General features: G+C 44.5%; 1 protein-coding gene across 8 annotated transcripts in view; it reads left to right on the top strand.

The window, feature by feature from the left end:
• The window catches only part of LOC134211005 (tetraspanin-18), a 133,973-nt gene that overhangs the window by 84,345 nt on the left and 32,062 nt on the right, over positions 1-17,566 (top strand). The gene's annotated exons all lie outside the window — the stretch shown is intronic.

The raw sequence follows: 17,566 nt of genomic DNA, 5'->3' as shown, positions 1-17,566 counted from the left end.
TTGTTCCCGTCGGATCGTTGTCAAGAATTTTTTTCACCAGATTACTGTCCGAAATTCTGACTGCGTGCACGGCCCACCGCAGTCTTCCGATTTTCGCGGTGTGAACGATGCATGGTTATCCCAACCGCTGATGCAACTCGTGGTTCATTCGCCTCCTCCACGTACCGTCCGCCATCTGCACTCCACCATAGATGGTACGTAACACTTTTCTTTCGAAAACTCCCAGTGCGCGTTGGTCCTCCACGAGCATCGTCCAGGTCTCGTGTCCGTAGTCCGGTCTAATAAGCGTTCTGTAGATAGTCAGTTTGGTACGGCGGCGAACTCTATTCGTCTTGCGGAGTCCAAAGTACGTACGGTTTCCAGCCACTATGCGTCTTCGAATTTCTCTGCTGGAATTGTTATCGGCGGTCACCAGTGGTGGTGAGTGGCTTACATTGACCTCTCTTGAGCCTCTTCCTTTCATGTATTTCGTCTTCGACGTGTTGATGACTAGTCCAATCCGTTTATCTTCACTTTTCAGTCTGATGTAGGCTTCCTCCATCCTCTCAAAGTTACGTGCCATGATATCAATGTCGTCGGCGAAACCAAATAACTGGACGGACTCCATGAAAATCGTACCACTCTTGTCAATCCCTGCCCTTCGTATTACTCCCTCCAAAGCGATGTTGAATAGCAGACACGAAAGACCATCACCTTGCCGTAACCCTCTACGCGTTTCGAAGGGACTCAGTTTATCCGGAAATCCGTTTTCGTGCATTAGCTACCATAGCTGGTCCCGATCGATTGGATCATATGCGGCTTTGCAGTCGATAAACAGATGATGTGTGACGTTGTATTCGCGGCATTTCTGCAATACCTGACGTATGGCGAACACCTGGTCTGTGGTAGAGCGTTGCCCCACGAACTCTCTTGCAATTGGTGTTAGTCGGCGGCATACAATTTGGGAGAGTACCTTGTAGGCGGCGTTCAGCAATGTGATTGCGCGGTAGTTGTTACAATCCAGCTTATTGCCCTTTTTGTAGATGGGACGCACGACACCTTCCATCCACTCCTGCGGCAGAACATCATCCTTCCAAACCTTGGTAATCACCCAGTGCAGCGCTCTAGCTAGTGCCTTATCACCGTGTTTAAACAGCTCTCCTGGTAGTTGGTCAACTCCAGGGGCTTTGTTGTTTTTCAGCCGGCCGATCTCCTCCTGAATATTATTAGATTCGGAGCCGGAAATCGCATGTCCTGCGCGCGTGCTCCTAGGTTCATTACCATACCGCCACCGTTGGCTGCCATATCGTCGTTCAAGTGCTCTTCGTAGTAGAGATGGGCGCTCCGCTCAGGAGCTGTTCGAAAGATTCGCTTCTTTACATTGAGCTGATGAACCATGGATCTTTTTTTAAGAACCCCAGCTTAGCAGTTCGCTTCAAATTGATGAAATCATTGTCAAACACACGCCTAGAGAAGCTCACTCGAGCGTACTCACTCGAATACGCGCGCTGTTGTTTTTTGTACAACACAAACGAAAATACCACGCTCGCAGTACACAACACAAGCGAGCTTGTATGAGCATTCCAGTCCAGTACCGCGCACGTGCTGATCGTTTATTGCAGTTTGCGTTGATATCGCCAAATGCATGAAGATGCAACAAACTTGCAAAAGATCTTGCATACAGTGTTGCTGTACATTTTATCATTCAAGAAGATTATATTATAATCGAGGTTGTAATAATATGTCATGCTATTTAAGCAAAATACAATGAGGCTTTACTCTACATTTAATATATTGTGATAGAGAGTTCATTTTTCTTGGAAAAGCATGATGAAACTAATAAATAAAGCGAAAATAAGTGGAATTGTTTGATAATAGTTCCAAAAACAAAATGAAAAACATTTTAGCACCACTGCCCCGATGTACACATCGAACCAAAACTAAAGTAAATCCGATGATTAACACGCTTAAATGGACACATCAGCATGTATTTTGACAGCTCGTTCCTGTGCAAGTTGCTTGCAGGTTGTCTGCAATGCTAATTTTCGTTGCAAATTGCAATATTATTTGCACCTCAAGCGCAAGCACCATCAAGCCAAGCAACAGAAAGCATTTCTGCTGCAGGAAGGAATAAGAAACACACAAGCAAAAATAATCCAACTTGCTTGCCGTCTATTTCTAAACCCATACCCACATACTCGGCGCTACGAACGGACACACAAAAGATAGTAGTGCTGTAGCGAACGAACCGTACCAAGCAAAAGATCCGAAGATCCGAACAACTCTCAGTTCAGCTCATGTCGTCGTCCAGCTCGAAATTGCTGTGACATGGAAGCGAGAGCTGCGCTACCAGCTCAGATCCGTGCGACACGGATCTCGATTCGAATCAGTTGCGACCGATTCTAGCGAAACATGTTTTTTTTTTTTTGGGCAAGGGTAAACGGAAATCTGCAACCAGACACCTGAGGAGGTACTCAGGTAGTGTGGGGATGGGTATGTCATGTAACTCTTACCCGACCCACTAAAACCAAAACCCTTTCGCCAGTCCGTACCCCCGGCCCGCTCTTAAGCAATACATCAGGGGGGGACTATTGAGAACGCTCACGCCTATGCTAACGCACTTGACGTCAATACACACAACATCGACTTCAAGGGTGGCACCACCCGTCGATCGCAAGCTATGATAGTAACCTAACGGTCCGTATCATAATCTCACGTTGAGACGAGCACCCGACAACAACCACCGCGCGTGAACCGCAATGACCGCTATATCTAGATACTGAGGTCCCCGCAGCCCACCCGCGACATGTTGGTTGTCGGGGTGAGCAAAGTGTTCACTGCATCACAGGTGCCCTTACTGCACTCGTTGGTTTTGTTCAAGACGCCACCACCGCTGCAGTTTCGACATAAACTGTTGAGATGCTGTGTTCACCGCATTCCATATAGCTTCTTCCCGGCACATCCTCTCGACGAGGTTGTCCGGGGTTGTATCCATACCACTAATAAGCAGCATGGCATTGCGTTCTACCTCGAATCGCGTGCATGCAAACATCACATGCTCTGCCGATTCTACCTCACCTACACATTCAGGACACTCCGCAGAATCTGCGAAGCCAAACCTTTGTAGGAATTTCTTAAAGCAGCCATGTTCAGACAACACCTGTGTTAGGTGGAAATTGACTTGACCATGCTTCCTATCAATCCAGTTGGACACATCTGGAATCAGTCTGTGGGTCCAACGACCTTTGACTGCGGTGCCCCATGCTCTTTGCCATTTAAGCAACGAGGCTGCTCTCTTGACACGTCGCACTTGCACCGAGTCCTTTTCGTTGTAGCACTCCACATCCTCCTCTAGGAGTGTGTTGATCGGCATCATTCCAGCTATAACGCACACCGCCTCATATGATATGGTGCGATATGCGCTCGCGACACGTAGGCACATCAGCCAGTGTACTCTGATCAATTACTTTACATTGTACTCGGCTATTAGTGCTACGGCCCATGCCGTTATGGCACGCCATAACGGATGATAAGACAATGCTACGCCAGCTATCAGCCTACGCACTTGACTATACACCGCCGATCTGTTGTACATCATTCGTGATAAAGATTTTATCGCCAATGAAGCCCGCTGACATGCATAATCGACGTGCCTCGTAAAATTGAGCTTATCATCGATCATCACGCCCAGATGCTTGAGAGACCTCACGGAGTTAACTGTGCTGGTCCCTACTCTTATCCTTGCTTGCTGCAACCCATGGTGGTTATGCACTACCACGACTTCCGTCTTGTGATGTGCAAGGGACTACCGTCTCGAGTTGAGCCATTCCTCCACTCTGCCAATCGCGTATGAAGCCTTCAGTCTGACTTCGTCGAGAGTGTCACCTGCTACTTCTAGCATTACGTCATCCGCGAAGCCTTCTATCTTCACTCCGGCCGGGAGACTTAAGCGCAATACTCCGTCGTACATAATATTCCACGGAACCGGTCCGAAGATCGATCCCTGTGGAACACCCGCGGACACTACGATCGACTTTTGACCGGCATCAGTGTCGTATAGCAACACCCTATTCTGAAAATAGCTTTTCAGTATCCTGCACAGGTAATCCGGAACTCTCAATCAGTGCAGGGAGTCAGCAATTGCTGCCCAGCTAGCATTATTAAACGCGTTTTTTACATCAAGTGTAATCAACGCACAGTACCTAATACCTCTTCTGTTTAAACCTCTCGCTATCTTGGCCGTATCCGTTTCCGCTCGAATTGCTTCGATGGTAGAACGGCCCTTACGGAAGCCATACTGGTTGCTAGATAAGCCACCAGCACACTCTGTATAGGCCGACAATCTATACAGAATGACCCTCTCTAGCAGCTTTCCAGCTGTGTCGAAGGATCCCCCGGCTGTTTGCCAGGCTTCGGTAATACAGTCAAACCTCCATGAGTCGATGTTCTATGACTCGATATCGACTCATGGAAGCAAATTATCCCATATTAAAAATATTTTCTGGGTTACTGTGATGGTCCCTTCAAACAGATTTCCAAAGATTTCCTATTCCACATGTCGATATTTCCATGAGTCGATGGTCCCTTCAATATCGACTCATGGAGGTTTGACTGTAGCACCAATTTCTGCCGTTTCCATCGATCTGGGAAGTTTCCTTCATCCATGCATCTCTGGAGGCAGCTCCTGAACATATCTGGATTGGCAAGAATGGCGTGTTTAAGGGCCAGGTTTGGAATACCATCCGGGCCTGGCGCCTTATTGAGCTTAAGTTCTAGGTTAATAGAATTAAGGTTCTAGCGAACCATGTGGTTCAAACGAACCGAACAGGGAGTTGTGTCTAGAGATGTCGCAAATTAATCGATTACTTCGATTAATCGATTCATCGTTGTGATAATCGATTAATTTTGAATCGATTATTACCCAACGATTAATCGATTCAATAATCGAGAGGAATCGTGAGTAATCGATTAGTTACTAATCGATTAATCAGAATTTTACGACATCATAAGGATGTCGAAAATTAATTGATTATTTCGATTAATCGATTCATCGTTGTGATAATCGATTAATTTTGAATCGATTACTATACAATGATTAATCGATTCAATAATCGACAAGAATCAAGAGTAATCGATTAGTAACTAATCGATTAATCAGGATTTTACGACATCTCTAGTTTTGTCTTGCACGGAGCGAATCTTTCGCTTACGACGGGTTTTCCCGCTAGCATACTGCTACATGTGCACTCTGTTTGTTTGTTGCACCGTGCTCTGTATTTTTTACTCTCTTGTTTTTAGTTCTCTCGCATTTCTGGAACCAATTTAGATGTATGCGCTCGCTTGTATGAAAAGTCAACTACGCATGGTTAGAAGCGCGCGCAAACAAGGCATTGATTGACTGCCAGTATGAAGAGAAAACTATTGACACGTGATATGGTCCATATCCATATGACTAGGGAGTAAATTCAAGCTCTATCTGGAATAAGGGCGAATGTCGCAAGAGAGAATTCTCTTCATCGACTTCCCCTCTTTTGAATAAAAGTGACAAGCAGCTGATTTCTTAGCGGTTTATCACCTCAGAACGATAGAAATCAATGTGAACTTGCATTCTGAGATGAAAAAGTGCAAAGAAATTCCCTGCTTGTCACTTTTATTCAAAAGAGGGGAAATCGACGAAGAGAATTCTCTCTTGCGACATTCGCCCTTTTACCAGATAGAGCTTGAATTATTCAAATTAACGATTTGAGAAACGTTATCAAGGTAAACATGTAACTTAGAATTATTAATAGAAAATAATGTTGAGTTAGATTTTGTATAGAAATAAATGTGATGATTCTAAATGAACTTCTAGACTTTAAAACTAGACAGTCAGAAAAAGCGTAATAAATGTTATTAGTTTAAAACTGTCTTTTTTCAAAAGAAATTATTACCTCACTATAGCTTAACATTTTAAAAATTTCAAAGTGAGGCAAATAGATGAATGATGAATGAATGAATTACATAATTTTTTTTAAAAGATTTGAACAATAATTAAAATCAAAATAATAATATCAAACATTATTTTTTAATATATGTAGCATTGATGAACTGAAGAGCTGATCTAAGGAGCTGACTCTTTTCAATGAGCTGAACAGATCAGATCCGCTCACTGCAATGAGCTGTTTTGCCTATCTCTAGTTCGTAGTGCTGCGGCCACCTTTGGATCACCTCACGCTCGTTTGTGAGAGGGTTCCCGTTTATGTCCTTACACATATCGGGCTGTGGCCCTTACGTGAACGGTTCAACTTCTCATAGAACTTTCGTGCGTTATTGCGGCGGTACAGTTCCTCCGTCTCTTCACGGTCTCGATCTTCCTGCTGGCGCATTTTCCTCCGAAAAATCGAGTTTTGTTTGTTCAGCGCCCGTTTTTATCGTGCCTCGTTTGCCCTCATGCGGTGTTGCAGCAATCTCGCCCATTCTTCTTCTCAACTAACTGCTCACATTCGCCGTCATACCAGCCGTTTCTCTGATCCGTGCCTAGTGCAGCGGTTGCGGTGCTTCCAATGGCGGATCGAATATCTCTCCAGCCATATTCAAGAGACGCTGCGTCTAGCTGTGCTCTTCCGTTGGGAGTGCCACTTCCAGTTGATGCGCGTAATCTTAGGCTAGTCTACCGTCTTGAAGCCGCCCAATGTTTAGCCGCGGCGGACGACTCCGACGCGTTTTGATCACCGTCGAGAGTTTTAAGCGCAGACATACTGCAACGAGGTAGTGGTCGGATTCAATATTCGCACTGCGGTAAGTGCGTACGTTCGTGATGTCGGAGAAGAATTAACCGTCGTTTAGAACGTGGTCGATTTGGTTTTCCGTTACTTGATAAGGTGATTTCCATGCGGCTTTGTGGATATTCTTGCAAGGAAAAAAGTACTTCGGACTACCATTCCGCGGGAGGCTGCAAAGTTTATGCATCGTTGGCCGTTTTCGTTCGATACGGTAAGCAGACTATCCAGTCCGATAACCGGTCTGTACATTTCCTCCGTTCCTGCCTGAGCGTTCATGTCACCGATGACGATTTTGACGTCCCGCAGTGGACATCCATCATATGTTTGCTCCAGCTGTGCGTAGAACGCTTCTTTATCTTCGTCGGGTCTCCCTTTGTGTGGGCAGTGCACGTTGATGATGCTATAGTTGAAGAAACGGCGTTTTATCCTCAGCTTGCACATCCTTGCGTTGATTGGATGCCACCCAATCACACGTTGGCACATCTTACCCAGCACTATGAAGCCGGTTCCCAGCTCGTTGGTGGTACCACCGCTTTGGTAGAAGGTAGCCGCTCAAGGACCGTTTTCCACAGTTTCTGTCCTGTCCAGCAAATCTCCTGCAGCGCCACGACGTCGAAGTTGCGGGGATGTAATTCATCGTAGATCATTCTGTCGCAACCTGCGAAACCTAGCGACTTGCAGTTCCATGTTCCAAGCTTCCAATCGTGATCCTTTAATCGTCGCCTAGGTCTTTATATCGATTATATCGAGTCGTATTATCTCTTATATTGTTCGTAATTATAACTATAATTAACAAGGATAATTATTATCCCTCCGTTAGATTCATGGTTTGCCCCTTGAAAAGCAATATTTACTGTGTTTTCTTCTTCAAAAATAACACATCTATCGGAATACGTTTGCTTGTGTTAATGCATTGGTAGATGTTATTCCTTCTTTGAAGGTAGGCGTTTGTCCGAATTATGGCAATGGTGGATTTCATCCCTTCGTTAAAAGTGAGCGATTACCCGAAATAAGGCAATGATGGATGTGATCCCTCCTTAAAAAATAGATGCTTGCCTGGTTCAAAGCAATATTGTATGTGATATCTTCTTTCAAAATAGGCAATTCTCCGAATTAAGGCAATGATGGATTTGATCCCTTTTAAAAAATAAAGCGTTTTCCCGGATTACGACAATGGCGGATGTGATCCCTTCTTCAAAATTAAGAGCTTGCCCGAATTTAGGAAATGATAGATATGATACCTTTTTTCAAATTAGCACTCCCCCGTATGATAATGGTGTGATCATATATTCAAAATTAGACTGTTTCAAGGCAATGATTGATGTGATTCTTTTTTTTTCAAAGTTTGCACTTACCTGGGTTAAAACAATGGTGATCCCTTCTTACAAAGTAGGCGCTTGCCCGGATTAAGGCAATGGTGGATGTGATCCCTTCTTTGAAAGTAGGCGTTTTCCAGATTAAGACAATGGTGGTTATGATCCTCTCTTTAAAGGTGAGCGTTTGTCCGGGGTGAGGCAATGGTGGGTAAGATCCCTTCTTATAATGTAGACGCTTGCCCGAATCAAGGCAATGGTGGATGTGGTGTGCGAATGACGCAAAAGTGGATGCGGTTCGTTCTTTGAAAGAAAGCGATTGCCCCGATTGAGACAATGTTGAATTTAATCCCTTCTTCAAAAGTAGGTGTTTGTCTGGCATCAAGAAACGAAAATTGAGATTATTTTTTTTTAGAAGTTGCCGTTTGCCAGGAATAAATCAATGATGAATGTGATCCCTTCCTCAAAAGTAGTTCTGCCGTTTCGTTTGCTCGTCCTTCCGAAAAGTGTCTCCCATCAGTGTATTTATCAGAACATATTCTTGATCTACTCTACGTGCAAAAATACATCGAATAACCCTTTCTCTATCATAGTTCCAAATTATGCCAAATGTCCATTAGGCCAAATGATCCTTGTAGTTCAAAACTATGAAAAATGTTTGTTATGCTAAATGCCCGGTATGCCAAACGACCGCAAATGGCCTTTATATCAAATGACCTTATGCCAAATGGCCAAATACCCCAGACCCGTGAGTGACTTAAGTTGTCCTCTCTTGAATATATTCCTATCATGTACTTCGTCTCGACGTGTCGAAGATCCGCTGAGCTTCTCTCTTCAGTCTAATGTAGACTTCTTTCATCTTCACAGAGTGGGATATGCCTGACGTCCATTATGCCTAACGTCCATTGTGTCTAACATAGTAATAGCTTACGTGAGTGTTTCTACTTCTCATGAAACTTTCGTGCGTTATCAGCGCGATACAGTTGCTCCGTTTCACCCATGCTACACAATTTCCATCACTAACTGCTCATATTCGCCGTCATACCAGTCGTTTCTCGGAACAGGAGATACTGTACCTAATGCAGTGGTTGCGGTGCGACCAATGACGAATATCTCTTCAGTCATCTTCAAGAGAAGCTGCGCCTGGCTATTCTTTCGTTGGATGTGCCACTTCCAGCTGCTGCGCGTAGTTTTGGTCTAGCACACCGCTAAGGATGAGACGCCCAATGCCGGTTCTCAGCTCGTTGGTGGTGCCACAACTTGGGTAGAAGGTAGCTGCTCGATGCCCGATTTTCCACACTTTCTGTCCTTTCCTGCAGCGCCACAACGTCGAAGTCGTGATGATGTAATTCATAGTATATTACCCTGTCGAAACATGCGAAACGATATTCCAAGTTTCCATTCGTAATCCTTTATTCCTTGCTTAGGTTGTTGCTGATTGTATTGAGTCGTATTATCTTTGGCTTTGGGACATTTCGTCAAAAAAAACTTTTAATCGAAGGAACATTTTATCGAATGGACATTTCGTCAGGGGTCTCCAGTAGCCTTGCGAGCAAAGGCGTAGGATTGCCAATCCGGAGATGGCGAGTTCCATTCTCGGTCCGGTCTATAATGTTTTCGGGTTGGAAACATTCTCGACACCCTGGGCATAGTGTATCCATTATACTTGCCACACAAGATACATATTCATGCAATGGCGGGCATAGAAAAGCTTTCAATTAATAACTGAGGAAATGCTAATTGAATACTAAGTTGAAAAGCAGGCCACGTTCCAGTTGGAATGTAGAGCCATTGAAAAAGAAGAAGAAGATTTCGTCTGAAGTGAATTTTAGCATAGATTTTCGCTTGTCATTAGACGAGTTTGTACCTTCCCATTTAATTCCACCACTTGATTATATCTTCAACATATACGTATTTCGACCTCAACAGTAAGGTCGTCTTCAGTGTCTCGTACTTTCAAGTGGTGGAATTAAATGGGAAGGTACAAACTCGTCTTATGACAAGTGAAGACATTCCACTAAAAGGCTCAAAATAATTTTCTTAACATAGATTTTCTTATTTTTTGCTTGTACTATCTATATTCTTTCCCCCACTCAATATTCACACAATACTTAATTAGTTCTCTATAATAGTCAACTCAAAACTTTAATTCGACCAAATGGCCATTGAACGAAATGTCCCTTAGACGCAATGTCCTTTCGATCAAATGTCATTCGACGAAACGTCATTTGACTAAATATCCATCGACCAAATGCTATAGATTAATTATCTCTGATGTCATTCTTAATTATTGGATTTACAGGCGGCTTATTGGGCCTTCGAAAACCTCCTGTCTTGCCGGAGGGCGTGTCAGGTCTGTTTAGTGTCCCACCCAACACCAGGACTTGGGCTAGTGCGCTTTGGAACCTGCTCGCGGATACAGGCAGCTTTTATAGAAGTTTAACAGAGCCTATTGTAAACCCCACCACATCCTAGGCAAGCTCCGCAACTCGCAGTGGCCTGGGGAGATGTCGTCAACCCCTTGGACATTCTGCTGCTACTGTGTTGCCCCAGAAAGTTGCATAGGTTGTACACTAGGGGAAGGGGGCAATATCCCCTAGCTAACAAAGACTGCTTTGATGTCTTTGCTGTAACGATTTTGACGGATATTTTTACCGTATTCAACAGTTAAACAATATAGCTAGCTGATGCCATCTTAACATTATAAAACAATATTCACATATGAGTTTTCACAACATTGTAAATTACAAAAGAGGTGATGATATTTTGTTGCCGGAAAACTCAAGAGGCAAAACGCTGGCAGCTCTTAGGGAACAACGCACCGCGCGTCGGCGAATTAAAATTCTGGTATGGAAAGTGCGTGGAGACGCGTTGTACATTGTAGGTTAGTCCCACTAGGGCGTTTTGCCTCGCCAAAATGTTAGATGTTTCCTCAACATATGGAAAATTTTGGTTTTCCATACCTTCCTATCGATAATTCTGAAACTTTTTTAGCCTAACCTACGTAATTTTATGTCTAGTTTTGTTACAAACATCTCAAACAAGGGAAACATGAGGAAATACCCAAAAGGCTTTTCGCATTGTGTTTTGGAGCCTCTATCCCAATTGCGGCTGACAAATTAAAAGCAGCACTTTACTCGCCAATTTTTTAAACTGATAAAAGATGAACCTATGATAAAATGCTGTTTTTAAAGTGTGTGTAGTGAAACGCACTGACTATGCAGTATGGAATAGCGTTCCCTTCATGCAATTTTTATTCTCTTCGTCTGTTTCATTTCTTTGAATTCATACGTAGTCTTCAACTTCATTCATCACGATGCAAAATCGTACTTGATGTAGAGAGATACGTACAAAAGCTTTGCCGTGTTTTAGAATCAAGAATAGTAAACAAAACATACATTCATTTTCACTCTCATTTAGACCTGCTGTGTCATTGCCCACTGATCGTACTCATATTGCCGCTTCGTTTCGGCGAAACCTAGCGTGAGCCATAGCTGTCGGGGCTCGGCAGTCTTCGACATGAATTTGTCGGTCGATATTATGCAACAGATGCACTTTTGCCTTCACCGCGCCGCGCCGCATGCTATTAAAAAGCACCAGCTGAAGCGCTCAGGCTCTCGATTGGCCACGGGCAGCCCAGTGTGCATCGATAAGTTATTAAGATTTATGATTGCGGAAACCGGTTGATTACATTCAGCATCTTTTTAGTGTCTATACTGACTCCTTACATGAATGAAATAAAAACAAAATTAGCGCAAGTGCATACGAGAGCTCGCACTCGAGCGTGAAAAAGGTTTTGCAAATTCTAATGCAGTATCCAGAGTCTCTCAACAGGGCGGCTAATTGCTAGTTACATAGCGATTTATCTGTAACCTCGATAACTGTTTCGAGTTCATTGAACAAGCGGCGTGGACCATGGGTCGGATGGATCGAGACGAGAATGGGGAGGGTGGTTAGAGAGTAAAAAGCGACCCCCTGGTTACAACTTTTCCGGACTTTCTAAATTAGGTTATGCCTATGCAGGTAAATCGGTAAGCGCGAGGAGGTGATTGAGATGAAAGGGACAAGACTGTTTTTAGTGTTTGTCGAATCTAGTGGAACTAGTGTCTGCATATCTACATGCATCTAGCGGTCGCACACTGACTGGACTGGAAATTTCACTTTCAGTTGGGTGTACTGCTGGATTCCCCTCGCTCCGTCCCATCTATTCCATTGGGAGCCGTTTGTAACCGGCCGCTTAGTGAGGGCCATGGCACTTTCAGTTTCAATTGAAGTTGAATGAAGTCACCTCTCGGCGGCCTTTCGCTGCTGCTGCACAGATAATTGAATAAATTATATAGCCTGGCTAGGCAATAGTAGCATTGATAATAGAAAAGGTGGGATGGTAGATAGCCTCCCGAGGGTTGAGGATTAAAAATTTACCGTTGACACATTTCGACATGCATCTACTGCTGCTGCTGCGACAGCAGTGAGAGTGCATGTGAGTTGACACAGTTGGAATAATTGTTACACGTCAGCGATGCATTAGTCACTAGAATCATTGTAGATATCGCATCGGTTGCATGTTACAGGTGTGGAACGGCATATTAGTTTCTGGACAAATATGTAGGTCATATACACATCCGGGATTTTATATCAATGTCGTACTGGAATAAAAAAAAATGAATTCATTCGTCTATACTTATTGCAAGAATCCCCGTGGAATGCAACGATCGTATGAGTATGGATGCCAAAAATGAGATTGTGATTTGATTGAAAATAGTATTTCAAACAGAACTATTGATTAATATAAAATAGGAAATAATGAAACGGAATTCCTCGTCAAATGTGTGACTTGTAGCGTATTGTGTGACTTGTTGTGTATTGTAGTGAATTAAGTGCTTTAAAAAAGGCAAATTTACCATTGACGCGATCATCTCTTTATACATTCACTCACAAACATTTTTATAGCACTTCCAGAAACCCACAATTCTACAGATTCAATAGCTCAATTTTTCCCACCAAGCAAATCACATTTCAGTTAATCTCATAATTGCGTTCAACAATGTGTGCAATCGTCGAGTTCCGCCGCGGGAATTCACAGCAACTCCCCAGCATCTCCCCCCAAACAGATTATACACCTCTTGATCACACGTGCTAAGCTGAAGCAAAACGTCGGACCAATTAGTGTATGTTTCCTCCAGCAGCTTCCAGCGCATGTCGTCATAAACTAGCTGCTTGTGCACTTATCTTAGTGATTCATGTAGAGCGTAGTTTGCTTATGGCATATTAAGTTAAATTGAATTATAAGGAGATAAGGAAAAAGATGCAACCTTCCTTACGCAAACTTTGTTGTTTCTCTATGGTTTAATCTAGAAATGTTGATTCATTAGGTCACTAAGCCATAAGCGAATTTTGGTCAACTATCTAAAACATTGCACTAAATTAGCTCGATAATAACTTTCTTTGTAATATCTAGTAATTAATAGATTAACTAAATTTTTAACATAATGCTCCACTTAGCTAATAGTGTTCTACACCAACATATTTTTGTAATGTTTTGTTTATTATCATCTTATTTTAGTACACCATTGAAGATTTTTTCTGAATAACGGAAGCATATAAATCAGTACAAGACGTTTTCACTTGCATATTTTTAAATTATTTTACTCTATTTGATTGCTCGCATTAAACAACCGGGGTTATCTCTTGTGCAAATCGAATTAACACGTTCCATAAATGCGTCGCACGCAATGTTAATGGTATGGCAGTATCTGGTTGACGTTCTAAGATACGGGAAACAAAGCCTATAACAGAGAAGAGACGTTGATGATTTGTCAAGTTGAAAAAAAAAACAAACCATTTACAATAGAGGCAAGCGAAACCGAGAAATTATGGGGTGCAATTAGTCAGCAGCCAGTGATGCTACTAATTGGACTGCCATCACGTTGCACCCATCTGTCATCGGCCGGAAGAGGTGCATTGGAGAGATAAAGAACAGCCGGATGGCTTAATTTGAGTGGACTGCATTTTGACATCTACTGGCCAAAAGCTCATACTGGTTGGTATATTTGCTTTATGATAAAATGCTGTTGGGAAAACTATCTGACTATTTAGAATACACACTTTCAGTGCGTCATCTTTTGTAACAAATCGAACATTGCTTTTCTTATAGAGGGTAACATAAATTGGCAAATGCTGGGTAAAGCGTACCATTGGTACTTCGCTTACCTGAAGGAATAAAATAGATCCCATGTCCTTAGCCTCTTACCCATCCACTCATATACCTACCTGCTCGTGGCGCTGGCCGGGATACGAGCAACCTTAGGCAAGATCGGGTAACCAACCCCGAAGGTGCAAATCTTACTGAGCGTCTGTTCTCTATGTTTGAAACAGCACACAACAGCATCTGTTCTCCATGTTAGGGGCGGCTGATCATCGTCCGAGTGCCAGCGAGAGACTCCAAGTGAAACTGTGCACCATGGTCCACCGGAAATAATAAGAAATGAAAATTTAGGGGATTTGGTGTCAGGTTCTGCAAGCCAGCCTTTAAAAAAAACTCACGCATCGAATAATCAACAAGAAAGTACAGACCGGAACATGAGAGAATGTGCTGGTTGAGGATCAAAGGGCGGTTCTTCAATTTCAGCATAATCAACGTACATAGACCACACTCCGAGAGCACTGCTGATGATAAGAACGCATTCTACGCGCAGCTGGAACGTGTGTACAACAGCTGCTCAAACCACGACGTCAAAATCATCATATTTCCTATGATGAACGCTCAGATTGTACAAGAGGAGAAGTTGAGACCATCGATTGAAAAGTTCAGCGCCCATCGACTGACGAACGAAAACGGCCCACGGCTAATTGATTTCGCTGCCTACAAGAATGTGGCCATTCGCAGCACCTACTTCCAACACAGCCTTCCGTATCGGTATACCTGGAAACAGAATCACAAATCGACCTGATTGATGGACGGCACTTCTCTGACATTATCGACGTCAGGACATATCGTGGCGCTAACATCGACTTGCGGAAGAGGGTGAGCTCGATGGGACCCGAATACCAAGTCTCAACTCACCATTTGTTAATTGATTGCAAGGCGGCATACGACAGTATAGATCGCGTAGAGCTATGATGGACGAGAAAAGCTTCTCTGGGAAGCTTACCAGACTGATTGAAGCAACGGTGAATGGTGTGCAAAACTGTGTGAAGATTTCGGGCGGTGGACTTTCGTGCCTCTTATTCAACATTGCACTAGAAGGTGTCATGCGGAAAGCCGGGTGTAACAGCCGGGGTACGATTTTCAACAGATCCAGTCAATTCATCGTTTTCGTGGATGACAAGGACATTGTCGGCCGAACATTTGCAAAGGTGGCAGAACTGTACCCGCCTGAAACGTAAAACAACAAAAGTTGGACTGGTGATGAATGCATCAAAGACAAAGTACATGATTGTGGGCGGAACCGAGCAAGACAGGATCCGCCTGGGAAGAAGTGTTACGATATACAGGGATACCTTCGAGGTGGTCGATGAATTCGTCTACCTTGGATCCTTGCTAACGACTGATAATAATTTTAGTCGTGGAATACAAAGGCGCATCATCTGTGGAAGTCGGGCCTACTACGGGCTCCAGTAGAAACTGCGGTCAAAAAAGATTCACCACCGCACCAAATGTGTCATGTACAAAACGCTGCTAAGACCGGTAGTCTTCTACGGACATGAAACTTGAACAATGCTCGAGGAGAACTTGCAACCACTCGGAGTATTCGAGAGACGGGTGGGGTGCTTAGCACCATGTTTGGCGGTGTGCAAGAAGACGGTGTGTGGCGGCGAAGGGTGAACCAAGGGCAGCATGTACTATGTCCAAGGGCTTACCAAACCCCTCTCCACGGTCTTTGCGAGTTAGGGGGGCTGCCTAGGAAGTGGTGGGGCTTGGCAGCGAGCTCTGTTAAACCTCTACAAAAAGCTGCATGTGTCCGCAAGCAGGCCCTATCAAAGCGATCGTGTGCCGCTCAAAGCACACAGGAGCCCAAGGAGTGCCAATTGGTACATCATAATCAATGCCAGCGAGGTCCTGATTATGGCATTCTGGCCGCGTGTTAACGGACCTTGTTTTGAACATCGTAATATTGTGAAAGCGAGGGCTGCCTGTCTGACAATCTACTCTTATAGTAGAGCCGGGTGAAACTGACTCGAAACGGCGAGTGGGCTAATTGCTAGGCTGTCTTCCGTACCCTAAAACTGTTGCGGGCCGTGCAGCACGCTGTCTAATCCTGCCACCAAGTCGCCGGGCCGCAAGAGGGTACCAGCTAGCCTGTGCTATCGGCACAAGGGACCAAAAAACCAAGGCAGCTGGTCAGTAGGACAAAGCGGAAGTCAAACGCATCTCGATCCGCAAAGATAGCTAAGGACAGAGGCGAGGCCTTGTTGGTCGGTCGAGAAGACCTCTGTACGCCTAAGAGGTGGTCCTTTTGGCACGCAAGTGGCCTACCTTAGGTTACCGGTTGCGGAAGCCAAAAAGATAATGGAGCGAGGGAAGTTGAAGATCGGCTGGTCAGTATGCCCAGTGAGCAAACTCCAGCCGCCTTCAGTGGACAGGTGCTATCGGTGCTTAGAGTTGGGGCACAAGTCCTACAACTGTAAGGGCCCAGACCGTAGCAACCTGTGTCGTCGTTGTGGTGAGGAAGGGCACAAGGCGCAGGAATGCGATAAGGCACCAAAGTGCCTCATCTGCGCCAGCAAAAAGCAAGCCTGTAACCACGTTATGGGTGGATCTTCGTGTCCCATCGGAGAGACAAACAAGAAGAAGCCGTGCAAGTAACACAGCTGAATCTTAACCACTGTGTAACTACCCAGCAGCTGCTGTGGCAGTCGGTCTCGGAGTCGAGGACCTCCTGTCCGACCCGTTCAACGTCCCTGTCGATAACCGTAATTGGATGGCGGACGGGTCTAGGATGGCGGCTATTTACACGACGGGACAGTACCCGATCCAAGAGGTGGTACACTCCTCTGCTGAGGGTGTCACGATATCCAAGATCAATGGTGTGTTCTATTGTAGCTGCTATGCCTCACCAAGGTGGCCATTAGAACAGTTCAACCAGATGATCGATAGGCTATCGTTTGACCTAGTGGGTCGTAATTCGATCGTCGTAGCAGGAGATTTTAACGCTTAAGCAGTTGAGTGGGGCAGCCGCTGCAGTAATCGAAGGGGTCAAGCGTTACTAGAGGCGCTTTGGATTGACATAACATTTGTCAGTCCTGGTCTGGCACCAGACTTGGACTGAAGGGTGGACGAGGGTAACACCCATAGTGATCATCTAGAAATTCGCTTTAAGATCAACTATGGCGTGCAACATCCGAGGTCCGGAGATCTCCATCAGGTCCGTGGGTGGAGAACCACGGACTTCGACAGTGAAGTTTTCACCACGGTTCTGGGACTGAATGCCAACACTAAGGTCCAAGGTCTAAGCGGAGAAGCGTTGGTAGCTGTACTATCACGCGCGTGCGACTCCACCATGCCGAGGAAAG

This window comes from Armigeres subalbatus, chromosome 2, assembly GCF_024139115.2.
Source record: "Armigeres subalbatus isolate Guangzhou_Male chromosome 2, GZ_Asu_2, whole genome shotgun sequence".
Lineage (NCBI taxonomy): Eukaryota > Metazoa > Arthropoda > Insecta > Diptera > Culicidae > Armigeres > Armigeres subalbatus.
Note: the sequence above shows the minus strand (reverse complement) of the source record. Positions and strands in the feature narration are given on the sequence as shown.